Source organism: Canis lupus, chromosome 25 (assembly GCF_003254725.2).
Source record: "Canis lupus dingo isolate Sandy chromosome 25, ASM325472v2, whole genome shotgun sequence".
NCBI lineage: Eukaryota > Metazoa > Chordata > Mammalia > Carnivora > Canidae > Canis > Canis lupus.
The window spans coordinates 37,014,896-37,038,142 of record NC_064267.1 but is presented as its reverse complement, the minus strand read 5'-3'; the positions used below and the strand labels follow the sequence as shown (position 1 = coordinate 37,038,142).

The window sequence follows — 23,247 nt, the reverse complement described above, 5'->3', positions numbered from 1 at the left end:
AAAAAAAAACCACCTGGGAGCTTGTTAAAAGACACTCTTTGACAGTTTCTGATTCAGTAGGTCTTGGTTGCATCTGAGAATATGCATTTCACACGTTTCTGGTGATGCTATGTGCTCCTTCAAGATTGAGAGCAAAGCTAAGTGTGATCTTCTATTCCTGCTTATAAAACTGCATAATGATGCCAACCACAGACAGGCAGAAGCTTCCATATCAACAAACTCTAAAGTATCCAGTTAAATGAACTGAGTTTGTTGTTTGAGATTGTGAGAAAAAATAAACTTCACAACATGACTTTTAAGAATACTAAGACTTTTCCCCCTAGCCTACTAGCATCTTGTCCTTTAAAAAAATTAAATTTATTTTATTTATTTAACTCCAGTAAAGTTAACATACAGTGTCATATTAATTTCAGATGTACAATATAGTGATTCAACAATTCCTCACATAAAAAAAAAAAAAAAAAAAACAATTCCTCACATCATCCAGTGCTCATCATGACAAGAATACTTCTTAATTTCCATCACCTATTTAACCCATTCCCCCAGCCACCTCCCCTCTGGTAACCATCAAATTGTTTCAATAGTTAAGAGTGTGTTTCTTGGCTTGCCTATCTCTGTCTCTTTTTTCCCTTGCTCATTTGTTTTGTTTCTTAAATTCTACATGGAAGTAAAATCATATGGTATTTGTCTTTCTCTAACTGACTTATTTCACTTAACATACTTTCTTTCTCTGTCCATGCCATTCCAAATGAAGGATTTCATTCTTTTTTTATGACTGAATAATATTCCATCACATATGTATCATATCTTCTTTATCCATTCATCTGTCAGTGGATACTTGGGCAGCTTCCATAGTTTGGTCATTATAAATAAGGCTGCTATAAACATCAGAGTGCATGTATCCCTTTGAATTAGAGTTTTTGTATTATTGGTATAAATACCAAGTAGCATGATTACTGAATCATGGGGTAGTTCTGTTTTTAATTTTTTGAGGAACCACCATACTGTTTTCCACAATGGCTGTACCAGTTTGCATTCCTACCAACAGTACATGAGGGTTCCTTTTTCTCCACATCTTCACCAACACTTAGTATTACTAAACCTTTTAACTCAATAGTAAGAAAAGCCATATCAAATTTATCTAAATTGAAAAAAAAATCAGTGTTTTTGCCATTGGCTTTGTGTTTGGCCTTTGGTACAGCATGAGTGCAATAATCAGAGTTCTTCAGAGAAACAGAACCAATAGGATGTGTGGGGGTAGGTTGAGGGGGTGGGTGTGTGTGATTTATTTTAAGGAACTCTCTCATGCATTTGTGAGCCTTGTCAAGTCCAAAATCTGGTTGAGATCAGCAGGCCAGAGTCTCAAAAAAGCTGCAGTTTTTGTAAAAAGGCAGTCTACTGGCAAACCAGTAAGAACAGATACCGCAAATGGAATCTTAATGCAGTCTGCTCCCAGAATTCCCCTTTGCTTGGGGGGAGGTCAGCCTTTTGTTTTCTTCCTGCCTTCAGAGATTCACTCATAATACAGAGAGCAATCTGCTTTACTCAAAGTACGTCTATTAACTGCAAATCTCATCCAAAAACACCCTACAGAAATATCCAGAATAATATTTAACCAAATGTCTGAACACCAAGGCCTGGCCAAGTTGACACATAAAATTAACCACAACAATAGGTTTATTCCATTTTTGTTTTCATATTTAGTTCAATTAAATTCACAAATATTTCATGTGCCTGATAATTTCAGTAGGCTGTAGTTTAGTAAGGAGAGGTTATAAAATTTTTGATTATAAAAGTAAAAGTTTATAGTTCATTCATTTCTTCAATTAATATTTATTGAGTACCAATTTTGTCAAAGCCTCTTGATGTAGCTTAATTTTAGACAGAAACAGTCACCTACATTTTGATTTAGGGATGCATCTATGGTCAGGGATGGGAGGGGCTGAAGAGGAGGTCCTGGCTTTGCTTCAACTGTGTTCATTCTGGGAAAACTGTTATGTCTAGGCATAAGGCCAACACTGGAGGAACACCAGAGTTGGTTTCTTAGCTAACTCCATGAGAGTTTGGGTGGAAGAGGTGTGAAGGAGTACTAGAGAAGGTGAATGGGGAGAGTGATAAGATATAATCTCAGGGATGGATCCTTCAGTCCATCATGGAATTTATCTGGGACCTGGGAAATAAAGTCTTTGGGACTAAAACTAAGAGAGGTTGCGGGTTTTTGTTTGCTTGTTTGTTTGTTTTTATATTTTACTCTAAAGCCAGGGGACTACTTAAATGCCCAGGTAAAAAAAATGATAAGAATGTGTGAAAAGAGAGTATAGAGGGCTGAATAGTGCCCTCTACACACACACACACACACACACACACACACACACACACACACACATACACACACACACATATACACACATGCACACAAGATATCTTGTCTATATCAATCATTGGAGCCTATGAATGTGGAAAGGTATCTTTTGTCAGTCACATGCAGAAGAATGAAACTGGACCACTTTCTTACACCATATAAAATATACTAAAAATGGATGAAAAACCTAAATGTGAGACAAGAATCCATCAAAATCCTGGAGGAGAACATAGGCAGCAACCTCCTTGACCTTACTAGACATGTCTTCAAAGGCAAGGGAAACAAACCAAAAATTAACCAATGGGAACTCATCTAGATAAAAAGTGTTTGCACAGCAAAGGAAACAGTCAACAAAACTAAAAGACATCCTACAGAATGAGAGGAGATATTTGCAATTGAGATATCACACAAAGGGCTAGTATCCAAAATCTATAAAGAACTGATCAAACTCAATACCCAAAAGACAATCCAGTCAAAAAATGGGCATAAGGCATGAACAGACATATCACCTAAGAAGATATCCAAGTTTTCAGACACATGAAAAGATGCTCAACATCACTCAGCATCAGGGAAATGCAAATCAAAACCACAATGAGATCTCACCTCACACCAGCCAGAAAGGCTAAAATTAACAACTCCAGAAACAAGAGATGTTGGCAAGGAAGTGGAGAAGGGGGAACTTTCTTACACTCTTGGTGGGAATGAAAGCTGGTACACTCTAGAGAACAGTATAGAGGTTCCTCAAAAAGTTAAAAATAGAGCTACCCTATGACCCAGCAATTGCACTGTTAGGTGTTTATTCAAAGGATACAAACATAGTGATTTGAAGGGGCACATGCACCCCAATGTTTATGTCATCAGTGTTCACAATTGTTAAACTATGGAAAGAGCGCAGAAGTCCATTGACAGATGGATAAAGAAGATGTGGTATTTATTTACAATGGAATATTATTCAGCTATCAGAAAGAATGAAATTTTGCCATTTGCAATGACATGAATGGACCTAGAGGGCATTATGCTAAGTGAAATAAGTCAGTCAGAGAATGACAAATATCATGTGATTTCACTCATACATGGAATTTAAGAAACAAAAGTGGTCAACTAGGGGAAGAGAAGGAAAAAATAAGAGAAACAGAAAGGGAGACAAATCATAAGAGACTCTTAACTATAGGAAACAAACTGAGGGTTGCTGGAGTGGGGAGGTGGGTAGGGGGATGGGGTAACCGGATGATGGTCATTAAGGAGGGCACTTGATGTAATGAGCACTGGGTGTTATATGCAACTGATGAATCACTAAACTACCTCTGAAACTAATAATATACTGTATGTTAATTAAATCGAGAATTTATGTAAACTAAAATCTTTAAAAAAAATCTTTACCTTTTGCAAAGTTTAAGTTAAAAATCTTGAGATCATTCTGAATTATCTAGGTGGGTTTTACATCCAATGACAGTGTCTTTATGAGACATACAGAGAATAGGTACACGGAGGAGACAGTGATGTGAAAATAGAGGCAGTATTGGAGTGATGGGGCCAGAAGCCTAGGGATGTTTGTAGCCACCAGAAGCTGGAGGAAGCCAAAGAAGATTCTCTCCTGCATCCATGGAAGAAATATGTCCATGCAGGATTTCAGACTTCTGGCCTCCAAAAATCTGAGAGAATAAATTCCTGTTGTTTGTGATTGTTTGTTATGGCAACCTTGGGAAACTAACACAGAGAATTTGCCTACTCCTGCTCAGAATACCAGTTGGCTTTGGTTCTTCAGGGTCCTGGGAATTGTTAAAAAGGATTATTTTGCAAGTTGCGTTTGGAGCTGGAAACACTTATTTCATTGTGAAATACTGTGACATTCCTTGTGTAAAAATAAACTTCCCTCCACAACCTTCTTCCTCCCAATCATCAGCGTATAGATAGATGGCAGATTGATGGTAGATAGATATAATATATATATGTAAACATACAAATATATACATTAATACTTAATAGTAATAATATTATTAATATTTAGTATTCTTAATTGTTAATATTCTAAGATGGTACTTAATACTATTTCATATCCTAACAATACAAGAGCCACTTGTAGCTCTTAATAATCTTTTAGCAATAAAATAAAAGCTTCAGCCCAGGGCCTTATTCTGAATAATTTACATTTTACACATTTCCATCCCTGAAGGAGGAAAGTAGCTGTTTCCCACCATTTCAGAAATTCTTTCTTGTGTCAATATCATAAGAGTCAGCTTGATCTGCTTTGTGTTTTCTTTTGGAGTATTTTCAAATCTCGATTTGAAGCTCATCTCAAAGTAAGAAAACAACACTTATGAATTAAAATAAAGATATTTCACTCATACTTAATTCACTGGAAAAACTGGAAAACTGTACCTCAGGATAAATCAGAGAACTGAAAGCATGCATGGACAGCATTTGGACTGCCTTATTGTGGGAGTTTCCTCTGATGACTTGTACTTGTGCTGTGGTATAAGGGTATTGCATGCAATTCTTTTATCTTTATTTCATTTGTTAAGAGATAAAAGATGCCTCTGTTTTCTCCAGTGGAGGCCTTTTGGCTTGAGGTTAAGAAAACAGTATGATCAAAGGGGATCTAGGATTGGAGGGTTAAAGGAAGGAAAAAGAGGTTTAATTGAGAAAGAACAAGGCATCCTCAGTGGAGAAATAGGATGCTGTGTCAGAAAACAGCTCTCATGGTGACTAAGACATAGGAGCAATCTGTTGCCAGAGGTCTCAGTTCTGTTGCTTCAAGGATTCTCACATCACTTATAAACCCAGAAGTCAGGAGATGGGGCATGGGAAAGTACATGGCTATGGGCACCCCTCTGTAAATTGGAGCAGTGACTAGGGACCCAAAGACCCTTGAGAAAACAGCTGCTTTCTTCCCCAGCACAACTTGATACCGTGAGAGATTTCATAAGAGGAAATTTACTTAGCTTATAAACAAAGTTTATTAACTTAGGAGATCTGTTTGTTTAACGAATGTCCATTTCTGAACTCCATTCATCAAATTGGCTCAGGCTTAGCGATCTGTGGAAACGACTGTCAAAGACCCTGCAAAGACAGCATAAGGAAAAAAACTCACACCCCAGGGCTTGGGGAGGTTTGCAATAAACACAAGAATTGAAGATAAATCCTAACTGTTTAAGATTATGAGCTGGATGAATAGATGTAGAAAGGAACTACCCCATGTCTTGTTGGGCATTGGAGTGAGGAATAGGAAGGAGTGAGGAAGGAATAGTAATGGCTAATTTGCCTTCCAGGCAAGTCATTCCAGATGAGGTTCAATGCTGGGCTGGGTTTGGGCCAACTATTTGCCAAAATTCCAGTGCAAACCATGTTTTATCTAGGGGATATTAGAAGTCAAAACTGGGAAGATGGAATTCTGCTATTGAGTTCTGAGTGCAAATGTGGAGCTAGAAATAAGAGATAACATCAAGATAAGGAAAGCTGATAGTTGATGGCAGGGCCAGCCCTTGGTTCAACTCCAGGGAGCACCATTCATGCTGTAGTCTAATATGTATGGTGTCCAGTAGGGCTGGGCTTTGTGTAACCTACACTCTCTTGTAGCTGTGGATAGTAAAATGGACCATGGCACATGGGTGAGAGACTGCATCAAATCTAAAAATGGCCTAGAGTTGGGGCACCCGGATGATGCAGTTAGTTAAGTGGCTGACTCTTGGTTTTGGCTCAGGTTGTGATTTCAGGGTCATATGTTGACCAGCTCCGAGTTGACTCTGTGCTCAGCAGAATCTGCTTAAGTTTTTCTCTCCCTCTCCCTTGGTGCCTCTTCCTCCCCACACTCTGTCTTTCATTCTCTCTCTCTTTCTAAATAATTAAATCTTTTAAATAAATGACCCAGAGTTTTGCATTTTTATTTGCTCCCCATTTTATTTATTTATTTATTTGTTTGTTTGTTTATTTTTTATCGCTCCCCATTTTAAAAGCATAGATATCCTGAGATAAAGTCAAGATGTTGTGGAAAGAGAAAAGATCTAGAAATGAGGAGACATAGGGTCATATCCAGATCAAACAACTTTCTGAGAAGTTGATAAATTATTCAATATCGTCTGAGTCTGGTTCTTCATCTCTAGTTCAATGGTATCTGCTACACTTTTCTACCCCGCCAAAGTAGGTTTAAATTTGATCAAGAACATAAACAAGCACTAAATGCTTTGCTAATGATAGGGATTACAAATGAAACTATAGTTGGTGTAAGCAGGATGCTTTGATGGTCTACACAGCCCCACACATTGCCTGTCCCCTAACACCTCACCTTACCTCCTTCCACCCTGACTTCCTTCTCTCTGCTTTAGCCACTCCAGTCCTTTCAGTACTGTGTGCTCCCATGCCACTCCAAAGCCTAACCAGTTAGTCTTTCCTCTGCTTGGAAGGCTCTCCTCCAAGATATCAGTTTGCCTTTCTCCCTCAAACTCCTTTAGGGTTTGTTCAAATGCCAACATCTCAGTGGAGTTTTCCCTGATGGCACTCTATTTTAAATTGCCTACCTTCTAGCACATTTTAATTTTTTCCCCAAAATGTATCACTCTCCAATAGCAATTTAATTTACTTGCTATTGTGTGTAAATTCTGTCTTCCTCCAACAGGATATAAGCTTATTGAAGGCAGGGATTTTTATTTGTTTTTAGAGTAAAGCCTAGAAAACTGTTAGGGAGATACATGGAAAGGGAAAAACCATTAAAAAACACAAATTCTCTCTCTTAACAGGATGCCTTTTGCACTTCAGTTGAAGTGGCTCTATCCAAAATAATGTGTGTAGATGCACTTTGCTAGCTGTATACCTAGCTCTATGTATAGCTCTGGCTCCTTTTGACATTACAGGACATTTTACTAAAATTTTAATTTATCCCCCTTGGTTTTTGCCCAAGAAGGAGCATTAGGAAATGTAAACCAGTAATTTACCCCATTTGCTGACTAATAAAATGAGATATTCTACAGAGAAGCCTTGAGTTAAATAAGATGAGCAGTAAGAGCCTTATGAGGGAGAGAAAACAGGTAGCAAAAAATGATGTCCATTGATTTCTCTCTCATGCTTTAGGTTTTTCTTATAAAACACATTGTCAGGGATCCCTGGGTGGCGCAGCGGTTTGGCGCCTGCCTTTGGCCCAGGGCGCGATCCTGGAGACCAGGGATCGAATCCCACGTTGGGCTCCCGGTGCATGGAGCCTGCTTCTCCCTCTGCCTATGTCTCTGCCTCTCTCTCTCTCTCTCTCTCTCTCTTTCTGTGACTATCATAAATAAATAAAAATTAAAAAAAAAACAAACACATTGTCAGAGCTCAGTACCTTAGAAAAATCTGCTGTGCTATAGAACTATGAAGCATATATGAAGTTCTACAAACAAGAAACCTATTTCCCTTTGGGGATTATGTTCTAATTTTGAATTATTTTCTTCTGGCCTAGAACATGGTGCTAAATTATTCTTAAATAGCTTGCTACTGGATCAGTTTTGTACACAAGGACAGAATCACCTCACTGTGACCTTGTCAAAGTCAGTTTCTGGCCGGATGGGGATAGAAGAAGAGCTGGAAAGAAACACCACCCTTTTGCCAACCTGAAAATACATATTTATAGCTTATTTTCTTATATAGGTGGATACAACATTAGGATTTAAATGTTCACACCATATGAAAGCATCTATAGGTTTTATAATATACTGTGGGGAAGCAATAGTATCAACATATTAAACAGAAGTCTTTAGAATCTGCTTTGGACTGAGTGCATCCCTCCAAAATTCATATGTTAAATGTTAATGTCCATGTCCAATGTGGTGATATTTGGGGGAGGGGCCTTGGGAAGGTGATTAAGTTATGAGTAGATCCATCACGAATTGGGTTAGTGTCCTTATAAAAGAAACCCTAGAGACACTCCCCCATCTCTTTCTGCCATGTGAGGAACTGAGAAACCAGGATATCTACAAACCAGAAAGTGTGCTCTCAGAAGACACCAACCAATCTGCTAGAGCCTTGTTCTCTGACCTCTCAGCTTCCAGACTGAGAAATATATTTCTATTTTATTTTAATAAGATATTCAGTCTATTTATAAATCTCTCAGTTTTATTCTATCAGCCTGAACAGAGTAAGAAAGAATCAGTCTTGGATATAAATCTTAGTCTTTCTACATACTGGCTACATGACTGAGCCAGTTACTTAACCTACCTGAAACTTCAATTTTTCATCTCTAAAGTGGGTTTAATAATGGTCAAATGAGATAATGTATGTAGAAAGTTCAACAAATTGTACTTGCAAATAGTTATTCTTCTAAAAACTAAGAAGCATAGTTTTGTTAACCAGATAAACTTCCTCTTAATTAATGAGAGAGAGGACCAGAGCCAGAAAAAGGATGTAGCAAGAAAGGTGATATCGTCCCCTGGTAAAATTTTGACCCAATGACAAAATGATATCACTCTTCTGAGAACTGTTTAAGGCACCCCACAGCAGACCATCAGAGCTTTTTGTCTGTAGATGAACAGAAGGAAGCCAGTAGGCACCTGGACATACACTCTGAAGACAAGGAAAATGGCCTGCCCGTCCTTCCTTCTGTTTTCCTTTTTTCTTCTCTCTCTCTCTCTCTCCCTGTCTCCATCCTTCCCTCTCTCTCTACCTCTCCCTCTCTTTCTGATATATCTTTGTAACTTCATCATAGTTACCGTCTTTAATCAGTGCTGTGTCTACACTGGATGCTCTCTGGACTTCAATGCAGAAAACCTGAGCTCTAGCCCATTTGGTTCACTAGTTGAGTTGGACAAATCATGTTACCTCAAAGTATAAAGGTTAAGAACATGGATTCGAGGACAGCCTGTCTGGATTCCAATAGTCTGCTCTACCACTTAGCACTAGGGTGACTTTCTTAACTTTCTTAACTCTCTTTGCCTAGTTTATCTACATGTGAAAAGGGAGGCGTAATAGTATCTACTTCGTTAAGTTGATATTTGAATCAAGTGAATCATTAATGTGAAGCACTTAAAATAGTACCTAGTACATAGGCTTATGAAAGTTTCCTATTGTAATCTGTAAAATAAGGAATTGTTGTGCTATCTCTAAATTCCTACTAGAACCAATGGTTTGTGAGTCTTCTAGGATTCTCCCCTCAGTGACTGGGTTTCTCACTACCTTTTCTATCCCCCTTTTCTTATCTGTTCCACCCCATCCATCTTTCATGTTATGACTTTGCTCCTTGTCAAGAATTAGGAAGCTGTCCAAATGTGCCACAGTTGGCTCAATTAATTAAATAATATAGCTGATCTTTGCTAGGCGTTTGGTTCTTTTGATCAGGTGTTTATCATGTCACATGATAGTCTATGTTCCTGTGCAGGAAGGAGACTTTAGGAGACTTGATTTGTTTTTGTTTTTCTTTTTTTAAGATTTTTATTTATTTATTCATGAGAGACACAGAGAGTGAGAGAGAGGCAGAGACACAGGCAGAGGGAGAAGCAGGCTCCACGAGGGGAGCCCAATGTGGGACTTGATTCCAGGATTCCGGGACCATGGCCTGGGCCGAAGGCAGACCCCCAACCACTGAGCAACCCAGGCATATCAGGAGCTTTGATTTGAACAGGATCAGCATATGAATATGTATCATCACTCAAGAGAATGAGGGTGGGCTGCATTCTACAATGTAGAGTGTAGCCACTCAAGCAAGAAGAGCCAAGGCCAAGTGCCTCAAGGCAGCATGACATGATAGAATGAAGTCGACCTGAAGCAAGGAGGTCCAGATTTATGTTCCAATCTTTGTGTTAGTGCATAGCAGATAGCAGTTTTGGGGATTTGTAAACTTTAGAGACTCAATTTTCTCATCTACTACTACTAAGTGGGGACAACAAAACCAACTTTGTAAATTGTTCTAAGAATTAAAGAAGAAATAAAACAGTCTAAGGAGATCAAGGAGTAGAGGGAAATACTTTATAAATGTATAGGCTCTAAAAATGGTAGTCATATAGTTATTCTCATTAGAATTTCAGCACATGGAGGGCCTTGAATTTGTGAGTTTTTCTTAAAAGAGAGGACTTTTATTTTATTTTTCTTATTTCTCTGCTATTGTTTTAATTATTACTGTTTTTGCCGAAGCAATATATTTAAGTAGTTCAAAAAGTAAAAACAAAAAACAAACCCCCAAAAAACCAACAAAGCAAAAAACCATAAGAAAGTATAAGAGTGAAAGATCTTCCTTCCCCACTCCTAATTCCCACGCTCTTCCTGTTACTATATTAGTTGGTGTGTGGGTGTATGTGTGTAAGCTCCCACAACTTTTGGATGCATATGCTGGCAAAGATATTTATACATTTCCAAATATGTTCCCCTCTGCCCACCCCCTTTTTAACCACAAATGGTGACACACTATACTCATTGTCCTTTACTTCGCTTTTTTCTTAAATCTGAGAGAAACCTCTGTTTCAGTACATAAAAAGCTTTCTCATTTCCTTTTTCTCTTTAACCACTAAATGAGTTATATTGTATGAAGGTACCACAATTTAAGTTTCCTACTGATGGAAATTCAATTTGTTTTTAATCTTTGCTATTACAAATTATTTCATGTATATGTGAATATATTTATAGAACAAATTTCTAAAAGTGTAATTTCTGGGTGGAGAAGTTTAAGCACTTATAATTTTAACATTTATTGACAAACTGGCCTTTATAAGGATTGCACTAGCTTATTCTCCCAGCAGAAATCCATTTCCCCACCACATTCTTGCCAAAAAAAATCTTGAAGCTTTTGCCAACAAGTTTGTTCCTAAATGGACTATATATAGGAATCATTTATTATTTTCTTTTTTCTCAATTGTTTAATTGTTTCATTTTCTCAATTGCATTCTTTCATTAGGCTTTTCTATTCTTTCTTTCTTTTTTTTTTTTTTAGGGAGAGTCACTTTATATCTGTGATATAATTTGAAAAGTATTTCTTCTCAATTTGACACTGTCTTTTGGATTTGTCTATGGCATGTGCATGTATGTATGTGTTTTATCATATACAACTCACTAAACTTTTTTTTTATAAGTTTTTTATTTATTTATGATAGTCACACACAGAGAGAGAGAGAGAGAGAGAGAGAGAGAGAGAGAGGCAGAGACACAGGCAGAGGGAGAAGCAGGCTCCATGCACCGGGAGCCCAACGTGGGACTCGATCCCGGGTCTCCAGGATTGCGCCCTGGGCCAAAGGCAGGCGCCAAACCGCTGCGCCACCCAGGGATTCCCCCTCACTAAACTTTTATGTTGTCACTTTATCAGCCTTTTATCGCTATTGATTTTGAGTCATAGTAAGAGCTTTTCCACTCAAAAGACATAACAAATCTTCCATATTTTGCTCTAGGTCTTTAATAAATTTGTTTCTTACATTTTAATATTGGATTTATGTGGAATTTATGTTAGTTAAGTAGTTATGTTCGGAGTATAGATCTAATTCTTTTGTCCCCAAATGGTCCCCTAATTGTCATTTATCAAGTAGTACTTTTCCCCACTGATTTTGAGATGCCATCTCTATCATAAACAAAATTCCCATGTGCACGGAGTGTATGTCAGGTCTTTGAGAACTGTGACTTCCAACAAGTGAATCCACCAGAAAGTGTAAAATTGTTGGAAGGCAAACAAGAAGAGCATGGGACTTTGTCAGGAACATTATCATCAATATGACCCTGTGTCCTATATTCCTGCTATTTACTTTAGAATCTTTTTTAATACTCTGGAGGAACTATGCTACAGGAGGTGGAAGTTTCTGGGCAGGAACTGGTTCTACATTTGTAGAGAGTATATTCATTATGGAATCACATCAAAATAAATATAAAATCTACTGTGGCTGGACTGAGACTACCTGTGTCTGTTGAGGGTCATAAAAGTCATAAAAAGATACCTAGCAAATGGAGTCAGATTCAGCCTCAGTTCTAAAGCTTCTAGTGTCCCTAGGAGACAGAGCAAAAAACTATTTAATGCCATTTTTCTTTACATTTCTCTCTAGTTACCCCTTCAAAGTTCAAGTCATTGTAATAATAATAACTAAATGTATTGAGAGTTCTTATGGGACTAGACCCTGCTAAGTGCCTCATTTACATTATCTCATTTGATCCTCACAGCAGCTCTGTGAAGGAGCTTTTCATATCAGGTTTTTTAAATGTAGACAATGGAAGCCAACTCTACCCAAGTCAAGCCCAAGGAGAATTTATAATAATGACATGAGTAAAGGATGGTCACAGAATTCAAGGAATAGCTGAAGAAACAGATTTGGAAAGAGCAGGGAAGAGTAAGTAGGATTTGGATGAACAGGAACTAATTAATATACTGGTCTGTTGGAATTTCCCTGAAGAAATGAATTAACGTTAGCCCTTTCTCATCATTTTTTTTTTTACATCACTTGAGCCAAACTGTCCAATAAGCCCAATTCTTTTCCAATTCACCAGCTAAATTCAACCACATAAGTGAACTCAGGTGAAACCAGCAGAAAAATTGCCTATCCAGAATTGTGAGAAATACCAAAATATTGTTGTTTAATTGTTAAATTTAGGAATAGATAGCTGATGTTGTTAGATTGATCTAATTTGAGTCATATCTACCTCTTGCCTCATGCCCTTTAAGAGAAAGCAGAGAATATTAACTAATAGTTCAATTAGGACTAAACACAAATGAGTGATATCTTAAGGATAGGGGAATGTATAACCAGTGATCAAAAAACCCAGCAAATATATACTAGACTATGGTCTTATGTATATGTATATTATAATCATGGTATATATAGTATATCACTATAACTATTATGCTTTATAATACTATAACCATTTTATAGAAAATAAAGGAAATTAAGACTTAGAAAGCAAAGTCTTTTTATTTTTTAATTTTTTAAAAAGATTATTTATTTATTTATTCATGAGAGACATATTGAGAGAGGCAGAGATATATAAAGGCAGAGGGAGAAGCAGGCTCTCTGTGAGGAACGCAATGCCAGACTTGATCCCAGGATCCCGGGATCATGACCCAAGCCAAAGGCAGATGCTCAACCACTGAGCCACCCAGGCATCCCAAAGCAAAGTCTTTTTGTTCTCTAAAGCAGTGAAATATTATGGGATTCTGTTACACATATTTTTCATTTTGAAATAGTTTCTCACCAAAAATTTCAAAAATAGTATAGAATGTCATTATGTACCGTTCCCTCAACCTCCTCCAATGATAGCATCTTATACACCCATAGTCTGTTATCAAATCAGATGGAATTGGTTTGAACAGTTTTATCCTGTTCTGAAGTCCTCATTAATAATGAGGACTCTGAGTCTCAGAGTTGTGCTCATTACACACTAGCAAGAAAAACCATCAATTTATCTCAAGCCTATTTCTTTCCTTCTCCTTTATTACCTGACTGCTTCTAGCAAGAAGAATGCTACCACAGTGGGGTGTTCTCTGGCTTCATGAGTGAAACCATCTTATAGGGCCTCACATGCCGCCCCTGTAATCATCTCTCCAACTGGGAGATACATTCTACATAGTCCTAAGTCAGCATCTATGTGAGACCTTCCGGAGAAGAATTAATAAGTTCTTCCTATTTTTGAAATAGCTGATACACAATTTGTATCAAAATTATTCGAATTTCAATTAGATCATGAAGCTTTCAAGACTGGCAGACATTTTATTCATTCTTATAGACCTAGAAGTTAACACATTCTCGGTAAATGTTTGCTGACTTAAAAGAAAAGGAGAGGATCTTCTATGATTTACTATGGCAAAAGACTTTTTAATTTATTGAATATTGGGATCCTTGGTCATCTCGACTTTACATTTGCTTGTTTCACATCATTAGTATTGGTTGAAATACAGGTTCAATCCTTTTTATTTATCTCAATTATTGTACAGCAAACTGCACACCAGAAACCACTATTGACTTAGCTAAGAGACAACAACTCAAATGACTAGAAGTTCCATCATTCTCCCCACCATCACCCACCTCCATTCTACCTTTTCCAAAAAATGGAACAACAACAACAAAAATCCTCAACAGCAAAAACTATGCAAGATGAAAATGGGTTTTTTATTTTAGTTATCTTAAAACAGTGCTTTGAAAACTAGATGTACATCTATTTCATCTTGGGATCTTATTAAAATGCAGATCCTGACTCTGTAGATCTAGGGCTTAGGAAATATGGTATCCTACATTTCCAACAGCCTCCTGGAGGAAGTCAAGGCTACTGGTCTGTATATCACACTTGGAGCAGCTTGAACCTAGGGAGACCAGCTGATAGAGGTGTTAGATAAACAGATGAGCAAAAAAGATCAGAAAACCTGGGAAACACTTATCTCAAAGTTAATGGATTGCTTTTGGGTCATCTGTAGCTGGTCTCCCAGTTTAATTGACTAACAGAGTTTGCAGCTGTTATAAATTGAGAAATGTCTCCTATGACAACTCTTCCACAGGACATTCAGAACTTGGAACTCAGCCCTAACACACTGATAAATTTCATAAAGCTACAAATGTGTGAAAAGAGCAATGGATGGCTGTTTGTGTGTTTTTTATTTCAACAATATGTGCCAAAGCCCACAATTTTGGCACTTGAACTTAATTTCTTAACTCAATCGGAAAACCCTTGACTTGTTGACATTATTCTATATGATTTGAACCCAAAGATGCATCAGATATTATAACTGATTCTATTTATGTAAGTTGATAAAATATAAGACTACATATGTAATCTATGCATCTGGTGAGCACCTAGTATTTACTCATACTGTGAAGGAGAAATAGAAGTCTCTATCCATAAGATGCTTGAAACAAAAATGATGAGAAGTTAACTATAGTATAGAGGGATCCATGGTGACTAGTATAAGGTAGAAATAATTCAGTGCTGAATTGTGTGGTACAATCCACACTAAAATCCCAATGGCCTAGCATTAATCTAGTTTTGAGAGTTCAGCTTTGAGTTCCATAATAAGATAATTAGAGATAAAACAATTAAAAAATAATAAATGAGTCACTTTCAAAGAGTACAGCCCAATCTCAAGGGCAAGAATAATCTGACCAAGGTAATAACTAGTTCCCACCAGCACTTTGCTCTTTTAGATCTACATCCTTAATGGTGTAGTTAGCCTCTGTCATTAGCTCTTGGTAATGGTAATGGTAATAGTCAGCAGGTTGTGGTAGGCATGCAGTAGTCACCCACTTTCCCACCCATACTTTACCTAACTTATTTTGCCTTAACCAGAAACAAAGTTCCTTATCTCATCAGACTATAGGCAAGAGTGGGTGAATAAAATACACATGGACATATTGTCACCTTCTAATAGTAATGAGAAAAATAATTTTAAGTCTCTAAGAGATGATTTCCCCATGTGAGGGTAGTTTCTTCATGTTGCTATCAGGTATCTCAAGGGAATAAATAAAGGGATATTAGCAGTAGAAGAAAAATCAGGCTCCACCTTAATGTTTATGTTTTATTAAAGACTGAAAGTAACCTTATAGTGATAACAGCTAGCCCCTCAAGGTCCTGAGAACATTGCTTCCAAATTCCTTAGAGACTTACACTATCCGTAAACCCCACTAATTAAAAAAATATAATCAGTTCCTCCTCACAATCCCAGTGCAGTTCTTTCTGGCCACAGGTCCTGTCTCTGTGCTATAATAAAATCATGTTTTTGCACCAAAAATGTCTCAAGAATTCTTTCTTAGCCATTAGCTCACAAACCCCAAAACTTCCAAATTTCGTCATTACCATCTTGGAGAGATAGCCATGGGGCTCTCTCCCTTTGATGAGTCTGAAAGGTAGAGTGACTAGGCGTTAGGTCTTAGGTAATTTTAAATACAGGTTTTATTATTTAGGTACAGCAAGGCCAACAGGTCAGCATCATTGAAAAGATCATCTGTTAAACTCACAGATCCCAAGAAAAAGGGGCCCACGTTAGGCTATACAAGGTCACAAGGGAAGTATCAGGGTTGGTCAAGAAACACAGGGAGTGGGGGGAAATGAGAGCAAGTGCTTTTATTGTGGTTTCCATGGGAAGGAGCAAACAAAGAAAGATGAACAGGCTTTAGATTCACTGGTTTGAATAATTTCAGCATTGTAGATTGTGGCTCAGATTGTGAGAGCCAGATAGGAAAGGTGGTTATGAGTGTAGGCTCTGGATTGGCTAGTTTGCTTTTGAAAGGCCTTCAGTGTGAATTGTTTACTAGCTTTGTTAGAGCTAGGAGGAGCAGTATGTTGTTAATAGGCTATCAGATTTCCTGGCAATGAAAATATCCGTGGCTGAGGTTGGAGCTCCAGCATTAGGTAGGTTTTTGTTTTCCAATTTAGCCAATATGTGTGTGGGCCCTTTTTCTCAGTCGTTGGTTTCATCAGTGACATTCTTTGAGTTATAGGGCTAGTCTTACACAACTAGAAAGCACATGAGTCTCAGTATTTGCCATGTCTGGTCAAAATAATGGTTTACTTGGAAGATTTGGGCCTCTAGATTGCAAATCAATGAAAGCCACCAGATCAATAGTAATGAAACCAACAGTCAACAGAAGGGTGTTGAGCTGCACTTGACAGTTTTTGTTTTCCCTTGATTTTATAAGGCAGAAGTTTATGATCAAATGGATTCCACATAGATGAGTAGGTACCTGGGTCATGGGGCAATCTATGGTCAATGAGTCCTTGGTTAATATTAGGCATTCTCCAACTGGTCTTTAGCCTTTATGGAACAGAAGCAAGATCAAACATGTATAAAGAAAGAGGAAGACAAAGGATCTCATATATATTGAGTCTTTATATACACAGATGTGACACATATCCTCCTTTACATATAGGGAAAGATGAGGAGAAAATTTTTTTAAAAAGATTTTATTTACTCATTCATGAGAGATACAGAGAGAGGCAGAAACAGGCAGAGGGAGAAGAAGGCTTCCAGTGGGGAACCCATTAGGGGACTTGATCCCAGGACCCGGGGATCATGGCCTGAGCCAAAGGCAGATGCTCAACCCCTGAGCCACCCAGGCATCTGGGGGACAAAATTTTTTAAGTTGGTACTCAATGCAAGTCATTCAAGGAATCTTCAATTAAAAGAGATTGAAGCCTGGGGCAAGGTGGAGATCTTTTTAGGGATACCCAATGCTAAAATGACTGAATAAAGTTTGGCTAATTGTGTTGATCTTTGGATCTTATTACTTATTGGGGACATCCTGGCCAAGGAATGGAGAGTAGCAGCATTTCACTGAACTCCATTATTTTGATGGTTGGCAGTGCAATTGGTATATTCTATCAATTCTCATTGCTGTTTACTTAGTAAATCCCAAGTAGCCAAGGGATCTAGGGTAAGGGTGACCACCTCTAGCACTATGGAATCTGGTAAAAGGTTGAAGTCAAAGGAGACCACCCCGTCCTATAGATGGAATATGCCAGAGACCTCAGGTTTGGCTCCGTTATGTATTTCAGAGATCTTGATAGACATCCTGAACTTGTGGAAACTGTTTCCATGACTCAAAGAAAAATGGGCAACTAGAAATGGAAATCACAGAGGTTTAGCATCTTTAACAGCCTCTAGTTCCCACAAAATCCAGTAAATAACCAGTCATTTTGTTTTTTGTTTGCTTGTTGCTATTTGTCTTTAATGGTATATAGCACGAGGCTGAGGAGGGCAGTTTCTGGCATCAGAAGTCCTTGGGCAATTCATGGACATCAGAGGTGATCCAAAGATTTAAGTGGGAAAAGTTTGTCAAAGTCTTTATAGTGAAAGAGTCACTGAGGCACTAATGGGAGTGCCTGTTGATTTCAACTGGGACAGTTTTTAAGTCTTTTGTTGGAGTGAGCCCAACTTAAGGTGGGCTGATTTGTGGCAGCACTAGTAAGATTAAGTAAAATTTGTAAATGAGGAATATGTTGCCACCAGAAACCAAAAAAGACTGAAAAATGTTGGACATCTATGTTCTTAATTAGTCTGTCAAAGGAATCTCCTTGGAGGACAATGTCAATGCAGCAACATTTGTGTGCTTCTGGAGAGAGGTGGGTACAGTTAGATCTTGTCTGCAAAGATGGTGTGCCATGGCAAAGTAGTTGAGGTACCTCAGGGGTAGCCTTGAAATGTATTGTGTGCTTTTGAAGCTGAAGACAAACTATGGCTACCCATCTGCTGAAATGGGCACTGAACAGAGCATATTAGCCAGATCTATATTAGTAAGATGGGTACCAGTTGTGGATTAGACAAAGCCAGTGATTTTAATAGTGGGCATTGGGCATGGGGACCCCTGCATTAGGGTTTCAATAATCTACCATGAAGCACCATTTATTTTTTCCACAGCTAAGAATCAGAAAAATTGGGCTTTTGACTGGAGAGGCAATGGGGATAATTGTCCCTTTATTAATGAGATTTTATATGTTTTAATACTTGAAGGCCCTATTTTAACTTAATTTGGGCCGTTTTAACTGGGAGTCCATGGAGTTCCATTTTATCAAGGCCAAATTGTAAGTGCCAAAGACTTGATTCATTTTAATTTATTACTCATGGTGTTGAGAATGTCCATGCCCAATATGGGACATTTTAGAGCAATAGCTACTACGACTATGAGAAATTTAGGCAAGGTTATCATTAAAATGAGTCATACTTACTTTTCCTCTATTCTATTCTTAGTTACTTTCTTAAAATTATAGGGCGTACAGTGTTCAAACTTAGCAGTATCCCCAGATATAACTATAATTTGAGCCTCAGCATTAAGTCTATGAAGCTGTGTCATTTGAGTGCATTTTAGCAAATGCAAGAATTATTTAGAGACTATGCTATAGACACAAAAAGTTGATCAGCACCCTTTATTCAAATTAGTAAGCTTTGGTATATGTAATTATTATATATCATTTATTATACATAAATTTTAGTATATAAATATTAATATAACCCTAACCCTCATCCTAACTCGAATGCAGCAAATATTTTCAGCCACAACACAAATGCACACCAGCAGGCAGGGATACCTTCTCAGGCTGCCGCTGCCATCTAGTGAAACCAGTTAGCAAGCCAAGAACAGTCTAGTGCTATGTCATTGCAGTTTGAGGCCAAACCTCCCTGCTCACTGCATCAATTGTTTTAAATACAGGTTTTATTATTATTTAGGTGTGACAAGGCCGACAGATCAGGAAACGATAGCCATTGAAGAGACAGTTCGTTGTACCCACAGTTCTTAAGGGGAGGGGCCCACCACACATTGGAGGGTCATATGAATAAGCACAGGGTCAGTCAGAAGGCAGTGGGGATGGGGAAGTGTGAGGAAGAGCCTTTATTGTGTGCCAAGTTTCTATATATCTCTTACAGGGACATTTGTCATTGGATTTAGGACCCACCCAGATAATCTAGGATGATCTCCTTATTTCAAAATCCTTAAATTAATTACATCTGCAAGGCTCCTGGGTGGCTCAGTCAACCAAGTGTCCCACTCTTGATTTTGGCTCAGGTCATGATCTCAGAGTCCTGGGATCAAGCCCTGAGTTGGGCTCTGTGCTCAGCAGGGCTGTGTGAGGATTCTCTAACTCTCCTTCTGCCCCTCCACCTGCTTATGTCTGCTCTCTCTCTCTCTCTCTCTCAAATAAATAAATAAATAAATAAATAAATAAATCTTAAAAAAATTAATTACATCTGCAATAAGTTTTCCAAACAAGGTAATACAGGTTCCAGGGATTTGACATGGATTGTTTTTTTCTTTTTTCTTTTTTTTTTTTTTTGGATTGTTTTTTTCTTTTGTGGGAGGAGGAGGGAGATTCCATTCAACTCACTATAACTGCCTTTTAATTATATCACAAATATGACCAAATCTCACCATCTCTACTGCTACCTCCTTGGTCCCAGATATCATCATCTCCCCCCTAGACAAGAGCAAAAGCTCTTTACTGGTCTCTCTACTTTCATTCTTGCTCCTGAAGGAGTTCAAAACAATCTTCCCCTCCACCCTCCCTAAATATGCCACTTTGGCAGGAGGCTTATTTAGAACTAAAGAAAATCTAAACCCATCGGACTCAGGAAAAGCTCTTTACCACCTTTTTAACTGCCTAAAAGAAATACAGATCTCCCCATACGTGGGAAAACCTGGAATTATAAAGGAAATTTACACTGGAAAGGAAGAAATTTACATATTACCGGGAAGAAAGCTATTACCAGAGATAATTTTTTTAAAAAACAACTAATCTACAGGGCAGGGCAACCTTTGTTTGTGGAACATTTCCTCCTCTCAGCTTCCTATGAATTGACTTCCTCCTCTGTAGCCCCAGCTCCCTACTCCTTTCCTTGGCTCAGGATGGTATAGAAGACTCAATTGTTAGCTGCCTTTTGAGTCTTCTATCTTTATGGGGATCCCCTACATGTACATAATTTTATTTTTCTCTTGTTATTCTGTCTTATATCATTTTAATTGTTAGAACAACTAGAGAATCTAGAAGGGTAGATGTAAAAGTTTTTCTTCCCCTACATCCCCTAACTATGTATTCTCTAAAATGCAGCCAAGATTATTCTTTTAAGATCCAAGTCAAATCAAAATCATATCACTAGTCAGCTGAGAAACTGCATTGGCATAGGCCTCCTTCTCATGTAAAATAAAATGTGAAGCCCTTATTCTTGCCTTTGTAATTTGGCCTCTAGATTCCTCTTCAATTTTTATCTCCTACAACTTTTTTTCCTGTGACCCCATTCTCCAGCTTGCTTGCTATTCTCTCAAGCAAGCCAAGCAGCTCCAAGGCTTTCACATTTGGCCCCCACCCCAGCTGGACTCCTCTTCTCCAGTATGTATCCCTGGCTTGTTCTAGTATCTCATCCTGGTTTCTACTCACTTGGGTCCCATCTTTTCAAAGAAGCCTCCACTGAATACCTTACTTGACTTAATTCTATATCTTGCAACTTTTTCTTGGCACTGTGCGGTGTATAATATTCTATGTGTTCACTGTCTGTGCTCCCAGAAGGCAAGAGCTTCTCTGTTCCCGGATAGTACCTAAAACAGTGCAGGGCACACAGAAGGCTTAAAGAATGCTTTCTGTTGGAAGGAATGAACAGATGAATGAATGAATGAACAAATCATTCTGTTGAGGGTTTTCCTAATTAGAGTCATTTTACCATTTGCCAAATTATACCCAGGCTGCCCCATTTCTGAACCAAAGTCCACATAAAAGCATTACCTGTATTCAAGGGAACAATGAGAACGTTGAAAATAAAAATTTTTATTGAAGTATAATTTTATTGTTTTTAATTTATGTTTTAAACAGTAGAAACTGGGCTTATGTTGAAGAAACTAGGACATGAGAATTATGTAGTTTATTGCTTAGGAAAATGTGCAGCGATATCATCGTTGTTTACACATAGACAAGGGAAAAGCAACCATAAGGATAATTCCTTTCAAATCCTGCTTTCTAGGGATATGGGAAATGGCCATTTCTGACCAAACTCAAATTGAGTTTGAGTTCTCTATAATGGCCAATTCTATTGAAATTAATTATTAATGATTTACTGCATTTTTACCTGAGTTCGTAGGTACTAGATTGAGAAAGAAAAACTGTGTATTCTGTATAAACAATTATGTAAACAATAGACAAATTAAATAAAGAAATGAAAACATAAGAGAATGTTAAGTGATACAGTAAGCACAGTTGAGAGAGGCAGCTGGAGATGAGCTGCTCAGAGCCAGGCTAAAAGTGTTCAGTATCATGCAATGAAGGGCTCAGGGGCTCACCTTAGATCCAGACCCTTCTCTGCCATGCTCCTCTATCAGGGCACTGCATCCTGGTCCACATTTCTCCAGCTATTGGCTGAGAGTAAACATAATTCTTAGAATAACAAGGTACTTTCATATGATGACTCTCTTATCACCTACTGCTTGGAATTCCTTGTCAGCTTCCCCACTGACTGGACTGACCTCTTAATGTGCTTTTGTAAGCAATGCCTGATTTAACCTCTGCCTGAACAAGGCCAGGCCAGGACTCTCTGACTACATGTGCTAGGACTGACCTCTGCAGTTGTATGGGTTTCCCCGGCTGCTCTCTGCTCCTACCTGGCTCTGTTCTCCTCCTCCCAGGCGCCTCCACCTCTCTCACTCATCATGTTATTGGCCCTGAGCAGAGCCAAACTCTCTCTTGGTCCTGTGCCCAGCCAGTCTCATGTGTTCCCCAAGAGGTAGCCAAGAACTGGAAGTCCCTTCTTTCTGTGTAATTCAGATAGACCTGCAGGCAGACTGTAGGCAGGCAAGTGCCCCAGGCCATCTGTCTGCCCTGGAAGCTTCTGTTCACAGCATAGATTGGTAGAGGGGGTGGGTGATTTGAGGCAGGCATAGACACAGGATCTGAATTTTTTCACTTCTGTTTCACTTCTCAAACCTCTCCTCTGAAATGTCCCTTGCTAAGGCCTCTAATGACCATTATGTGCCCAAATCTTATTCACCTAGCTATCAGTCCTGATTTTTTTTTCTTTCCTTGCTTATTTTCCTGTGGCTGCCATAAACTGAGTGACTTAAAACAACATAGTTTCTTTTTTCTATCACTTTTAGAAGGCTTTTATTAATATGATTGTATATATTGTGACCTGTGAACCACAGTGTGGTTAACACATTGGATAAAATTACACTGAACTCTCTAAAAAAAAAAAAATACAATGAGCATTCTTGGAAATTTTTTTTTCATACATGTGCCATCACAGAATATTTTAAAGGAAGCACCTTCTGGTAAACACCTTCATTCATAGAAATAACACTACTCTTTTTTTTTCTTCAAGATTTATTTAAATTCCAGTTAGTTAACATACAGCATAACAGTTTCTGATGTAGGATCTAGTGATTCATCATTTATATACAGCACCTGGTATTCATCACAGCCAGTATCCTGCTTAACCCATAACCCATTTGACCCATCCCACTGCCCACCTCCCCTTCAGCAACTCTCAGATTGTTCTCTAT

General features: G+C 38.2%; 1 non-coding gene across 1 annotated transcript in view; it reads right to left on the bottom strand.

Annotated features, from left to right (window-relative positions):
• Nucleotides 1-22,316, bottom strand: part of LOC112656742 (uncharacterized) — a 48,443-nt gene extending 26,127 nt beyond the window's left edge. Inside the window, exon 1 of the transcript XR_007405835.1 lies at nt 22,033-22,316. This is a non-coding gene — a transcript (uncharacterized LOC112656742). The remainder of the gene's footprint in view (nt 1-22,032) is intronic.
• Nucleotides 22,317-23,247: the final 931 nt, after the last annotated feature.